Source organism: Ursus maritimus, unplaced genomic scaffold (genome assembly GCF_017311325.1).
Source record: "Ursus maritimus isolate PB19 unplaced genomic scaffold, ASM1731132v1 scaffold_51, whole genome shotgun sequence".
In the NCBI taxonomy this organism is placed as follows: Eukaryota; Metazoa; Chordata; class Mammalia; order Carnivora; family Ursidae; genus Ursus; species Ursus maritimus.
The window spans coordinates 111,890-121,711 of NW_024426675.1; the positions used below are offsets into that span (position 1 = coordinate 111,890).

Sequence of the window (9,822 nt, forward strand, 5' to 3'; positions counted from 1 at the left end):
TCTCATTTTCTCATTTTCTTCCTCTATTCTCCTCCATATATACCCTTCCCCCTAAGAAAAGGTGACCTTGCCTAAAACAATCCTTTCTTTTCTTATGTTAATAACTTTCTGCCCCACCCTCCTTCATATAAAAAAAAACATTCCATTTTGTACAATTCCTGGGAACTTTCGTTTACTTGCTAGGCAAAATGCTGCTGGATTCATGACTGAATAAAGCCAATTAGATCTTCAAATTTACTTGGTTGGATTTTCTTTATTTAATATTAGTAACTGTATATGCCATGGCATCTGTCTGTCCCTTTTGTTAATGAATAAACTGAAAATGAATCCAAAAAGGAGGAAATAGATAAATGACACACTGGTAATGTGGGGGGAAGAGTAATTTTTCTTCTACTCTTCTAGGTTCTTGACTCCCCCTCACCTCTAACAAAAGTCAGATTAACAGAAGAAATGATGGCATGTACACTTCCTGTATTCATGGTGATGTCCTTTTGGAATGTTGGTGAGGTTTGCTGCTGATGGCCAAGAAAGAATTCTTGAGACATCTTTGGTGCAAAAAGGTGATTTTATTAAAGCACAGGCGACAGAACCCAGGGGTAGAAAGAGCTCCTGTGCTGGGTGGGGAGGAGTGGCTGATTTTATACTGTGGGAGTTGGAGGAAGTAAGGGAAAAGGGAGGTGTCCAAAAGGACTTTCATATACTAAAGATCCTCAGGATACTGGAGGCCTTGCTATTATCAAGCTAAGGTTTGTTTTTCCCTCTAGCAAAGCATTAACATTAAGATAGTTGGAAGTTTCCCAGAGGAATGTCACACTTGCCCCACCCAGGATTTGGGGGAGTGGGGGGGAGTTGCAGGGTGTCAGCTCTTGCTTTTTCCTTAGATTGCCTTCTGCTCCCTCGTCAATGGGAGAAATCAAGGAAAACTGAGTAACTTCCAGAAATGGCCCAAGCCATCACCTTAAACACCATCTTCAGGGGCGCCTGGGTGGCACAGTCGTTAAGCGTCTGCCTTCGGCTCAGGGTGTGATCCCAGCATTCTGGGATCAAGCCCCACATCAGGCTCCTCCACTGGGAGCCTGCTTCTTCCTCTCCCACTTCCCCTGCTTGTGTTCTCTCTCTCGCTGGCTGTCTCTCTGTCAAATAAATAAATAAATAAATAAATAAATAAATAAATAAAATCTTTAAAAAGTAATAATAAAAATAAAGCGGAAAAACATTTCAAGACTCGTGGTAAGTGTCTGTTTACTCAATCAAATAATATTTGTGGAGTCCCTGCTTGGGTTGGGCACTGAGCCAGACACTGGGCATTCAATCATGAGAAAGACCCAGTGGTCTAGAGAGAAGGAAGAAAATCTTGGAAGCAGCAATAGTCCTCATGATAACTGCTGTGAGAGAGAAGGTAGGACACTATAGAATCATACAGGAAGTGAAACTGCTTTGGTGTGGGGTTCCAGAAGGGTGTCCCAGCAGGAGTGACACCCGAGCTAACACCCAAGATAAGAGAGGGAATTGACATGGTAAAGACTGGGCCTCGTAGGAAGGGCAGAAGGAACAGCATCTTGGACCACATGGGAAGCAAGAGAGTAAATGGCAGATGGATAGACTGGGTGAATAGTGGTACCACCGTTTGACAGAGAAAACAAAAACATGAAGTGAATTTCTATTTTTTGTTTTGTTTCATTTTTCTTTGGGAAGGAGAGAAAATGAAGAGCTAGGCTTTGTACCATTTAATTTGAAGTGCTTCTGGATTTTTGCAGAGAACCCCCTGAAAATGACTATACAATCAGAAAGAGATCAGAGGAGAGAGGACTGAATGGAGCCCAAGATGGCTCCAGAGAGGGTGGTTCCCCCTGGAGAGAGGTGTGCCCCAGCATCCAGGCAGGGGCAAGTTCTCACACCGATGCAGCTGGTGGCTGTCTACATTTAGTGTTTTCAGGAAAACCAGGACTTTTCTGCCCCCCCCCCAATGTTTCTCTACCTCTACCTTCTCTAAAATGCTTAAAATTATATTTCAGGGACAAAAGCTGTGAGTCCACAAGTAATTTTTTAAAAATGTTGCTTAAATGCAATCAATTCACAATGTATATAGATAATATTAGCTCCTTTCCTAAAAGCAAGTTTTCAGGAGAAGAAGGTAGTGTTAGAATACAGGCCCACCTGACGTGACAAAGTGGCCAAAGTAAAGCAAGACAGAAGTCTATTTCTTTCTCATGTTATAGTCCAGGTATAGGCAGATCAGGGCAGATCCGGGAGCTCCTTACCATTGGTGATTGTCTTGATCTGTCTGGCCTGCTATACCATAAATATCAGAGCTGGGTAGCTTAAACAACAAACATTTATTTTTCACCATTCTGAAGGTTGGGAAGTCCAAAATCAGGTGTCAGCAGATTCAATATCTGGTGAGGATCCACTTTCTAGTTCACAGCCATCTTTTCACTATGTCCTCACATGGAGGAAGGGGCAAGGAAGCTCTCTAAGGTATTTTTATTTTTATTTTTATTTTTGAGAGAAAGAAAGCATGCAGCAGGGAGGGGCAGAAGGAGAGGGAGAGAGAGAATCTTAAGTAGACTCCCCACTGAGCTTAGAGCCTAACACAGGGCTCCATCTCACAACCCCGAGAGCACAACCTTAGCTGAAATCAAGAGTCAGACACTCAATCAACTGAGCCACCCAGGTGCCCCTCTAAGGTCTTTTTATTTTTATTTTTATTTTTTTAAAAGATTTTATTTATTTATTTGACAGAGATAGAGACAGCCAGCGAGAGAGGGAACACAAGCAGGGGGAGCGGGAGAGGAAGAAGCAGGCTCATAGTGGAGGAGCCTGACGTGGGGCTCGATCCCATAACACCGGGATCACGCCCTGAGCCGAAGGCAGATGCTTAACTGCTGTGCCATCCAGGCGCCCCCCTCTCAGGTCTTTTTAATAAGGGCCCCACTCTCATGACTTAATCCCTCCCCACCAATATCCCACCTCCTAATGCCATTACACTGAGGATTAGGTCTCAACACATGAATTTATGGCAGAGAATCTGTAGCAGTGACCTAAGTATCTGCTGGCTATGCCACTCTCAACATCCACTTTTATTTGGGGTCTCAGATATATTTTCACATATACAGCAATCCTCACAACAAACCTTTCAATTATCTCAATTATCTCAATTTTATGAATTAGGAGACAAAGCACATACAGTATAAACAGCTTATCCAATGTCACATATTTACATAAAAGAGGACGTAAAAAATGAATACTATGAGGAGAGACTCTACTGAATTACTAGTTTTGCCTAAAGGTTACCTGGTTATAAGGAATATTTTCCAACAGGCATAGGAAAAAAAGAATACCAGGCTAACTTTCCTCCTAAAACAGACCGATGACCAGGGCCAAATGACAAAACAGAACATCTAAGGAAATAGTTGCTCCCTCCTAGCCACCTCAGGAGATGGGGGAAATACAGATTCCCCTTCTCTTCATGCCTTTCCTCCCATCACACCACATGACAAAAACAAACATCTGAGAGCTAGTCTGACCCTGGAGACTCTTCCTAAAAGGAAATATTCTTGAGAGTTGTGTATCTTTGACCAAGAAATAGTTTTGTTTGGGTGGGGAATTGGTAACAACACTTTTCGAGTCTGGGCAATGACTGGATGGGAAGCTTTTGTTCACCATTGTATTCCCCATGACCAGAACGATGCCTGGAACACAGTGGACATGCAACAAATAATTGTTGAATGAATAGGTAAATGGATGAAGGAGTTGTGGTTGTGTGAACATCCTTCTTTCCCTTGCAGGACTTACATAAAGCCTACTTCAAAGTATCAAAGGCAGAAACAGATCACGGAGCCAGGTTGATCGTGTAGAGTGCTGAGAATAGCCTTCTGGGTATGAACTCCCTTTGGAGCAAAACAGTGGTGGGGGTTGAGGGCTTACCTGGAGGTATGGCAACTCTATATGTAAACTTATAATGCGGACGTGGTTTTATGAACACAATGTATGTCAGGCAGTAATGATACACAACACAGCCACCCTGAAACATGAGTAAGCACGTCCCTGCTCTGAGTCCTGCACTCTAAAAGGCTCCACCCAGGCCACTCCCCACCGCTCTAGAGTCTAAGAACCTCTTCCAGACCATGCCCTGGGACCGTAGGATCCCAGAATTCCCTGCACGCATGTCCCCAGATCCACTTTTAAGATCTGCATGGACCTCTTCCAAGTACCATCTTCCTAGAAAAACAGATATCCCACCAGGGTACACATCCCTAGGCCCAAGGGGTGGCCAAGGGATGGCTGTTTGCAGAGAATGTAGACACGTGGACTAAGGCGTCCACATCCTTGTGTGTAAAGAAAGCCCTTCAAGATATGGGGTGGAGTTAGGGATAGAAAAAGAAGGGGAGCAGGGGCGCCTGTGTGACTCGCTCTGTTGAGCGTCTGCCTTCGGGTCAGGTCATGATCCTGGCATCCTGGGATTGAGTCCTGAGTTGGGCTCCCTGCTCAGCAGAGAGCCTGTTTCTCCTTCTCCCTCTGCCCTTGCCCCATCTCATGCTCTCTCTGTCTCAAATAAATCAATAAAATTTTTTTAAAAAATTAAAGAAAGAGAAAGGGAGTAGATGGCAAGGTGTAAGCCAGAGGCTGAAGGGCGACCCTCCTTGAAGCAGCACACTCCAGCACAAAACTGTAAGAATAAAGAGTTCAAAAACAGACCCAGGTGTATATGGGAATTCAGTGTACTGTAAATGTGGTATATCAAATCTATGGGGAGAGACGGAATTTTTCAGTAAGTGGTATTCCTGCTATTGGCTAGGCATTTGGGAGAAATAAACATAAGCCCTTATGTAAAAGTTAATTTCTTTTGGGACATACCCCTTTTAATCATGTGATTCAAAGCAGAGATACTAATGTCTCACAGAGTCATCCCTCCAGCCACTCAGTAACTGGCCAAGTGAGCAAGTTGAGCTGGGCTAATCCCTGCAGCCCACACCCACAGCCACCACTGGTTAGCCCAGGGGAGAGCACCTGACTCAGAGTCAACCAGAGCCCTTCCCAGGATATTCGAAATTGGAGGGTGGCGGGGCATCCAGGTGCAGTTTTGGCTATACATATTTATGCTTGGATGGAATGGTGGAAATAGTGAATATTATGACACCAGACAAAGAATTTGATCAGAAGACATGGATTTCAGTCCCCTGTCTACAACCAACAAACTTCATGTCTTCTTGGGTCTTGTCTTTTACATCTGTGATCCTCATTTTGGTCACCCAAAAAATGGGTACAAAAAATCTCTGGCCTCTCCGAATAATACTGGAGGAGAAAGTAGGGTTGCCAAAATGGGGCAAACCGGATGCAGAGTTAACAGAGAGCATTCTTCTTTTTTTTTTTTTAAGATTTTATTTATTTTTTTGACAGAGAGAGAGACAGCCAGTGAGAGAGGGAACACAAGCAGGGGGAGTGGGAGAGGAAGAAGCAGGCTCCCAGCCTAGGAGCCTGATGTGGGGTTCGATCCCAGATCGCCAGGATCACACCCTGAGCCAAAGGCAGATGCTCAATGACTGAGCCACCCAGGAGCCCCAAACCAGCACTCTTCTTGACAGGAGCCATCCCAGGAGTCAGGGCTACCCCATCGCTGAAATCAGTCTCATGCCCTCAGGGAGCCTCTAGGCTGGCCGGGCAGTGGAGCCTTTGGACCACACACCCGAGAGGCAGACCACCTTGGTTTCAGTTTGCCAGCTAACAGTTCTGTGACTTGAGTGAGAACTTAAATTCTCTGTGCCTTTGTTCCTTCATTTGCAACGTAAAGCTTATGATAACAGTTGCAAGATTTACATGGGTTTGTAAATGTTTGGGATCACACCTGGCACACTGAAATCAGTGATAGTTTCTTTCACCTACTTGTCATCAGTGCTCAGCAGAGTACTGCGCACATGAGGAATCATAAACATTTGTCTAATGAACAAATTCTGTGGCTTGAAATTGTGGTTTATTTTTTTTTTAAAGATTTTAATTATTTGAGAGAGAGAGAGGCAAAAGAGCACAAGCAGGGGGAGCAGCAAAGGGAGAGGGAGAAGCAGAGAACCAGATCTCCAGCAGGGATCCCAACACTGGGCTCGATCCCAGGATCCTGCGATCATGACCTGGGACACTTAACCGACTGAGCCACCCAGGTGCCCCTTGAAATTGCAGTTTAGTTATAATGAGTGATGTATCCTGAAACCACACCACCCTCAGGTGGAGGGACATAAAGGTTTTGGGAAAACAGTTTCGCTGTGGTACTCAGGGGTTTGTGCTCACCTGTCCCCACAGCCCCCACCACGGTGTCTGCCACCGCACGGAAGTACACAGAGGAGTCGCTCCCAAGGAAAGATGGTTTCTTCAGGTGGAAAGAGGTTTGGCTGTTACTAAATTCAGCCTCAAAACCGTAGCTCCCTTTAACCAGGTTGTTCCCAGTGATGTATTTCAGAAGGAACTGGAGACCTTGGTTGGGATATTGGACGTACCAAAAGAGATAAGGGCTTCCAGAAACTGAATAGGTGCAATTCACAGTCAGTGGATCCCCTTCAGCCACAGTGACCTGATCTGGCTGCGACACTGACTGAGCTCTCAGTCTACCCGGAAATGAATCCACACTCCATCAGTGAAGCTGCTGAAAAGCACGTATGCGGTTACTACAAGCGGTAAATGGGGAAGGAACAGTACTCACTCAGTGTGAAGAGAATCCCAAGTGTTGAGATGCATGCAGAGGCCATGGTTTATGCTGAGCTGCCCACCGCCGCCAGAGAGAAATTTCCACGCCAGAGAACGGGCTCTTGAAGAGACACCAGCACCCCTGTGTCAGCACTTTGGGTTCCTTCTTTGGGGAACCTGTTGCTTCCTGGCACCTGTGTCTTCTTTCTATTGAGCAAGCTCTTGGCCCAGACTCCTCAAGGCTCTGTGGGGAGCCAGACTGCCCACCTTCTTGCTCCTGGGACAAGCCTCACACTGCAGCACCCCCTAGCGCCCACACACAGAGCTGGGTAACTTTAGTTTCAAGTAGCCAGACAAGTAGTTGTCTGGTTCCTCACCACACAAGCGGAACTCTCTGGATGCTCACATTTTCCATGAGCCCCAGAGGGAGAATTTGATGTTCAAGGAGAAGAAGCAGGCGTTTGTGAATCAAAGCGGAAAAAAATACATGCTGAGTGGACCAAGCTTTGAATGGTTTATGCTCTATTAAGATAGCATATGAGACAGAAGGGAAATAGAATTTTTTAGTTGGAATGGGGAAAATAAATAGAAAAGATAAGGAAAAGCATAGCTTTGGGTGAAGACGGAAAGGAAAAGAAAAATGAGGGATAAGAAAAGGCAAAATAGGGGGCACCTGAGCAGCACAGCGATTAAGCGTCTGCCTTCTGCTCAGGGCGTGATCCCGGCATTCTGGGATCGAGCCCCACATCCGGCTCCTCCGCTATGAGCCTGCTTCTTCCTCTCCCACTCCCCCTGCTTGTGTTCCCTCTCTCGCTGGCTGTCTCTATCTCTGTTGAATAAATAAATAAAATCTTAAAAAAAAAAAGAAAAGGCAAATAGGGGAAGAGAGCAAAGCAAGAGAAGAGAAATAAGAGACAAAGAGAACCTTGTTCTCTTCAGAAGTAATTTAGAGCAGGCTTCTATATTTTTTTAATATTTTATTTATTTATTTGACAGAGAGAGGGAGAGCACAAGCAGGGGGAGTGGCAGGCAGATGAAGAGGGACAAGCAGGCTCCTTGCTGAGTAGGGAGCCCAATGTGGGCTCAATCCTAGGACCCTGGGATCATGACCTGAGCTGAAGGCAGACACTTAATCGGCTGAGCCACCCAGGTGCCCCTAAGTAAACTTCTTTGAAAACTAACTCAGTTTTGTTTTCTAGGTTGGGACTGTTGGTAACCCTCCCCATAATGACCTTTAATTAAAGATTCACACAAAATGAAGTTGAACCTTGTCCTTAAATATTTTTAGAGAGAGATAAGGACGCGATGCTGTTATTTACACCTCCTGGCACAGCCGTCCTATAACAAACAGTAGATTACAAAGGCAAAAAGAAAAGCCCTTGGTGAAGGAGTTGAAAAATCGAGATTTTCCACATGGAGAGACTGTTCAGAACAGAGTTTTAAAAAAAGTGCATATTGAGTAAAAATTGATGGTTAACTGGGCTTGAAGTATTATGATGATAAAGGGCTCATTTTAACGGGAGAACACAATAAAGTTTTGTACTAAAAAATGCCATAGTAACAGCAGAGCAATGGTTCAATAAATCCTATTGAAATGAAACAAGGAAGTATCCACATAAAGAAATTGTTCCTCTGATTTGTCTTAGTTTTCCTTTAAATAATGCCCAAACAATATACTTTAGAAAGAGAATAGACAATCTTTGCTTTGAATCAGAAAAAAAGCAGACCATAGCTATTTCCGAAAGTTTTGCTAAGTATCTAAGTATCTCATACTTTAATAGTTTAAACCTTGACCCTATGATAATGTCTTTCTTTGGAATATGTAAATTATCTTCAAAGCACTCATCCTCAAGCCCCGGAAGGCCTGTGATGAATAGGAAACATATAATAAATTTCTCTTTCTGCCTAGAGCCTAAGATGAGTGGAGGGCCCTGGCAATCATCCCAAAAGGATGACTGGAACAAAGCTTAACGAAAGGGACATTTTAAAATTTCTGTGGGCAGATTTAAAGGAAACATGTAAGACAAAGTGAAGAACCCTGGGGTTAGCAACAGCCAGAAGACTTCACTGCTTTTAGGCCTGATGGGAAGGAGGAGGAAGAAACGATGGTCATCAGGGGAGGCCTGTGACTGAGGGCAAATACCACCCAGCAGGACCTGCAGGCTTCAGTACAGGAAAGAAGATGAGGCCCACAGCAATATCCAGGAGCTTCAATGTAGACTCCAGGAACTTCTTTGAGACCGCCTACCGCCTTTTCCAATAAGCTATTTATAAACATCAGAACTCTGTAAATGTCACTGATTTCCCTGGAGACAACAAGAGATGGCTCATGTAAAATAATGAGAAAGCCCTTTGCAAACATCAGACTCTAAAATGTAGCTTATATACATTATAGAAGGTATCAGAGAAAAATCAACACAAAATAAAGTTGTTGAAGCAAAAAGAGGAAAGTTGGCATTCTTTTGGATTTTTTTTTTTCAGTGCCAAATTTTTTTATTTAAATTCAATTAACCATCATTAGTTTCAGATGTAGTGTTCAATAATTAGTTGGCGTGTTTTTATATGAAACTCTGACAAGGAACACAGTCCAACTAAGAAAATTGTGTATTTTCACATAAATTAGGGAACTCTCAAAAGAAAAGGGGGAAACCCCTGATTTAAACTTCTACTGTCCGTCCAGTAGAGGAGACCATAAATCAGTGACCCTCCCACATCTCCAAGAGCAGAAGAGATTTTCTGGTTTCTCTGGGTCTAATACTTTCCCTTACCCGGAGCCAGTTTCCTTACTGTTTCCTTGTAGTTTAATAATAGCTCAAGCTACCCTTGAGGTGTGTTGTAAGTTCTAGGAACTGTATTTTTAAAGAAAATAAGCCAACCAGAAGCTGTATGAAGTGTACAATAGAGAGGGGACTCAAAAACATGGCATACCAGGTACTTGGCTGGTTCAGTCAGAGTGTGTGATGCTTGATCTTGGGGTTGTGAGTTCAAGCCCTATGTTGGGTGTAGAGATTACTTAAAAGTGAAATCTTTCTTTTTAAAATTATTATTATTTTTTAAAGATTTTATTTATTTATTTTGAAAGAGATAGAGACAGCCAGCGAGAGAGGGAACACAAGCAGGGGGAGTGGGAGAGGAAGAAGCAGGCTC

General features: G+C 43.8%; 1 long non-coding RNA gene across 1 annotated transcript; it reads right to left on the reverse strand.

Moving 5' to 3' along the window:
* Window positions 1-546: 546 nt before the first annotated feature.
* On the reverse strand, window positions 547-7,290 carry LOC121100928. The gene is made up of 2 exons (XR_005832689.1): window positions 6,692-7,290; window positions 547-1,133 (listed from the first exon to the last, which is right to left on the reverse strand). It is a non-coding gene; the product is annotated as an uncharacterized LOC121100928 (long non-coding RNA).
* Window positions 7,291-9,822: the final 2,532 nt, after the last annotated feature.